Source organism: Hipposideros armiger, unplaced genomic scaffold (genome assembly GCF_001890085.2).
Source record: "Hipposideros armiger isolate ML-2016 unplaced genomic scaffold, ASM189008v1 scaffold_286, whole genome shotgun sequence".
NCBI classification, from domain to species: Eukaryota; Metazoa; Chordata; class Mammalia; order Chiroptera; family Hipposideridae; genus Hipposideros; species Hipposideros armiger.
Genome location: NW_017731636.1, coordinates 1,052,884 through 1,058,308, shown reverse-complemented (window position 1 = coordinate 1,058,308; position 5,425 = coordinate 1,052,884).

Here is a 5,425-nt window from a genome sequence, read left to right as displayed (position 1 = left end):
AATACTTAGTCTGGGTTTAAGGGCCTAATTATGCACTCTCACTTGAGGTCACCAGGTGTTTCTTTTTGTGTGGGACCCAAATATGTCACCTTGTTGACTCGGTGGCAAGACAGATGTGGTATCATTATGTTCGTACTTGATGCTGTCACCAGAAAGACTCTCCCTCTGCCATTATCCTGAGTCTGGGCACTTTTGTCTATATACTTTGACCAAACAAAATTGGGATTTTGAGCATGGTCTTTTCCATCTTCTCTCTACCCGAAACCCCATAATAGATCAGTGAGGCTTTGGGCATGCCTTTGCTAGAGTTTTCTTTCTTTGGTATGGAGTAGCTGAATTAGAAAAGCCTATCAGAAATCTTTCTATTCTTGAAGCACAATTATGGAATGTTATTGCAGCTACTCTTGAAGAACAACAAGGAATGACTGACAGTCTGGCTGAGGTAGCACTACAAAACCATAGGGCTCTACATGTGTTAGCCGCCCAGCAAGGCAGTTCTTATTTGGAAAGGAATGTTGTTTCTTTGTTAAATCAGGTAAAGTGATGCAACAGCTTGAGGCCCTGAAACAAAACATTAAAATCCCTTGAACAGACAGAACATTACCTTATAAGTTGCAATTGGACAGACTTATGCGTATTTAACTGCCTGCCTGCAGGAATAGGGACCCGACTTTGTTCTGTATTACCAGCCTTAATCATATTGGTTTTTGTAATTATACTGTTCACTGTCTTAACCAGATGTTTTATCAGATGCATTCAACAACAACTAATAGCCACTACTAGAATAATGGTAGCCCAACATCCAGGGATGTTACAACAAATAAATCTGGCTGAGACCACCTCTACAAAGGAAACTTTGAACTTAGCTCTGCTTCTGACAAGCCTATTGCTCAAATGTGTCCATAGCCCTCTTACTGTACACTCAGGAGACTACTTCACCCCTATGTGGGACATGATATACCAGGAATGAGCCTTTCTGGAGAAGAGGGATCAATGTTGCTTTTTCAATGACAGACCACCGATATTTCCTGATGGTTGATCATCGATGCTTTCTAAGGACAGATCTTGATCAAAAGGGAGAAATGTGAAAGGAAAACAGCAAAATGAAGTTGGTATTGTCAAGAGAGCAATCTAAAATGGAGCCAGGAGACCTTCAGGAAGCTGAGCTAACACACCCTCTTCATGTGAAACTGAACTTTCAAACCAGGTTAAACCAAATGGCTAAATTCTGATACAGTTCCTGGAACTGGCTCTGCATCACTGAATTCTCTATTAAAAAATAAAAATTTGGGCTGGCCGAGTGGCNGAGCTCTTAACCAACTGAGCCACTCGGCCGGCCCTTAGGGGATCAAACTCTTGAGTAAGCTGTTTACCAACTGAGCCACTCAGCCAGCCCCCATCAGTACCTTTTAATTGCAGAAGCCATTCAAGGAATCAAACCTATCATTGAGGAATATCTCAAAGAAGGCCTCATCATCCCTTGCATAAGTCTTTGTAATACTTATGTTGTCTCTGTTAAAAAACCCTGTGAGAGGGGATGGCGATTTGTTCAAGATCTAAGAGCTATAAATAATATAGTCATGCCTTGGCACCCAGTCATGCCTAACCCTCATACCTTATTCTCAGCAATACAACCAGAAAGTAAATTCAGTTTGGTTACAGATTTTTGTAGTGCTTTCTTAAATATCCCTGATGATCCTGAAAGCCAATTCTTATTTGCTTTCAATGGGAAGGACATCAATATACTGGGACGATAATGCCTCAAAGCTACAATGAAAGTCTAACTTACTTTCCCCAAATTTTAAAGGCAGATATTGCCAATGTAGAATTCCGTTACGAGTCCACCCTTTTAATATGTGGATGACCTCCTCCTCTGCTTACCCTCTGAGGAAGCATCCCTTGAAGATAGCCTCCACCTCCTTCAAGAACTAGCAAAAAAAAGGGGCATAAGGTATCTAAAGAAAAACTTGAGTTCTGTAAAACTCAAATTAATCATCTAGGACATTTAGTTACTGATAAAGGTCTCCTCTTGGATTCTGATAGGACCCAGGGCATTTTAACTTTACCTAGCCCCATGACTAAAAGGTAACTTAGGGGATTCCTAGGTTTGGCTGGATAGTATAGAAATTGGATTCCTAATTTTTCAGTCATGGCTTACTCTTTATACTCTCTTCTCAAGGCTGACCAGACAGAGCCTCTCACATGGTCGGAAGAATCCCAGAAAGCTTTCAGAGAAATAAAAGTCAATCTTTATGATTCACCTGCTTTAGGATATCCTAATATCAATTGCCCTTTTTGTCCATGAAAGAGAGGGAAATGCCTTAAGTGTCTTGACACAATGACATGGAAGCCAGCATGGGCCCACTGAATACTATACTGAACAATTAGATCCAATGGTCAAAGGTCTCCCTCCCTGTATGAGAGCCATTGTGGCCACTGCTAATTTACTACAACATGTAGAAGAGATAATAAAAGGGCTTTCCACTACGCTTCATGTGCCTCATTCACTGGAAACATTACTTAACTCTCATACTCAGCACTTCTCTGCTAGCCGACTAACCTCCTACGAAGTTCTAGTGTTCATCTAATGTTATCATTGCTCCATGTGACTCTGAATCCTGCTATTCTCCTTCCTCTGCCCTCCGACAAAACTCCTCATGACTGCCTGACATTAACAGACCAACTACTAACTCCTCAAATTGATATACAGAAAACACCTCTTGAAAATGTCGAATTAGTTTGGCTTGCTCATGGCTCTTACCTAAAATATGCCACTATCAACCAGGCTATGCAATTGTCTCTAAATGAAACCATTGAGGCCAGTCCAATGCCTCAGGCAACTTCTGCTCAACAAGCAGAGTTCTATGCATTTATTGGAGCTTGCAATTTGGCCAAAGGTAAAACAACTAACATTTATACTGACAGGAAGTATACCTTTGGTGTTGCCCATGACTTTGATATGTCCTGGAAACAGGATTCTTGACTTCTTCCAGACAAAATATAAAAAATAGCTCTTACATTTTAGAACTCTTAGAGGCTATCCAATTACCTAACTCTTTAGCAATCATAAAAGTCCCTGGACATTCAATGGCAAACATGGAGGAAAATAATCATTTGGCTGACACTGCTGCTAGGTAGATAGGCGACATTAAAACAATCTCAGCCCCTAGTGGAAGCACCTGTGCTACTGGCTAAAGCAATTGGAGATTTAAAAGATAACATGGAAGCACAGTATTTAGATATTTGACAAAATAGAAAGTAGTAGTTAGAACAAGATTGTAAATTTGACCCTAGAAGAAACTTATAGGTAGGTCCAAATGACCGACCCCTCCTCCATGATTGTACAATATTACATATTACAATATGTACATGACAACTCACTGGAATACAGGAAAAATGGTTTTATGGGGGAAAACAATATACTGGAAGTCATCTCCAAAGATAGCTCCCCAGGTATACCAAAAATGCCAAATCCGTCCAAAGCACAACCCTGGAAAACCCATTTATACCTCAATAGGGCATTTTCCCTTGCCTTTAGGCCACTTTGAGTTCTGGCAAGTGGACTTTATTGAGTTGCTCTCTTGTCAAAGATACAAGTATGTGTTAGTGATGATTTGTATGTTTTCTCACTGGGTAGAAGCATTTCCATGCTGCAGAGCCACAGCCTCAGCAGTAAGTTAAATAAATCCTAGAGAAGATATTCCCAACTAGGGGAATCCCCACAGAGCTCCATAGTGCCCAAACTCCTTGGGAACTCTTTTCACAAGATCAGTTATACAACCTGTTTGTTAGATCTGAACAATTTTGCAACATTTTCATTGTGCTGATCATCTCCAGTCCTCCAGTCTTGTAGAATGGACGAATGGGGTAATCAAAACTCAGCTGGCAAAACCCGTGGAGTCTTTTCATCTGCCTTGGCCTAAGACTCTTCTTTTGGTATTGCTCAACCTAAGATCTACCCCCTCTGGCAAATACAAACTGTCTCCTTTTGAAATTATTACCGGCAGACCGCTGAGATTAGATCAAGGAATGCATGAACCTGCACTGCTGAAAGATTGTAAAGAACTTACAAGGGCCCTTAAAACTAACTCACAGCTTGTGGAGCAACCTTTCCATAGCACGCTCCTGGAAGACAAAGATCTACAATGTCACGATCTCCAACCTGGAGATTTTGTTTATCATAAATGCCATCTCCATAAAGATGCCCTTCTGCCCCAGTGGAAAAGGCATTATCAGGTATTGCTAACTAACCCTTGTGCTGCTTAACATAGGGGTATTGGCTCATGGATTCATGTGTCTCATTTAAAAAGGACACACACCTGAGTAGTCATCGCAGCCTTTTGGAGATCTTAAGCTGAAAATCTCCAAACAACTCAAGATTACCACTAGAATTCTCATTAAAGAATCAAAGCAGATGGCATGTGATGCATACAACTTTCCCAAGACCCCAGCCCAGGCCATGATTCTACCCAGCAACCCTTATACTTGGTTTTCCCTTTAACCACCTTTGTTTCATTTACTGATTGAATTGTTATCATAACCTAACTTTTGTCTGAACAACTTTTAAGAAAACATTCTTCCTTTTCCTAGCTCTTTAGTCTAACTTCAAGATGAGCATACCCAGATTTTTTGTCTGCTTACAACAATGAATACCCTATTTGCCCTTCAACACCATTTTGCTGCTGCTATCCAACAATTATCAAACAGTGCCAATTTAACTAACTGAAACTCCACTTTTGAACTCGGCTAAACTAATTTAACTAACTGAGCTAACTATACTCATGATGAACCAGAATTAACAGCTTGATCCTTAAGCCTTGAAAGCTTATAAAACCTAACTGGGCATAACACTAGACTTAAAGTCCTTTATTCTCAAACCTCAAAAAATGTTGATGGAACACATAACCTTAATACCCATAAATACAATCTGAACTCTTACTGATAACTTGTCTGTTTTGAAAATATAAATAGTTGAAGCAGAACCTTGACTTTTGTCCATTTAAAAACATGTAACTACACTCTTTTGTATGATTCAGATGACCATGAGTTTACACCTCAATGGGCCTTTAGCAACTACAATGTTACTTCTTACAATGTCTCTCTACTATGGGGAAATTAGGACATAATGCCATTCAATCCTGGAAAGCAGATGTACTTCTGCTCCTGAAAACTACTTGGGGACTAGACAAAAAGTCTGGTATTTGATGGAAAACAGATAAAATCTATCTCTTAGGGAATCTCAGCCCCAAAACTTGGAATAATCAAACCCATCCTAGTCTTTCAATCCTAACTCAAATATATAGAAACCTCAGGTGCTCTTTTTATCACACTCATGAATCACATAATGACTTTAAAGCAGCGGTTCTCAACCTTCCTAATGCCGCAACCTATTAATACAGTTCCTCATGTTGTGGTGACCCCCAAC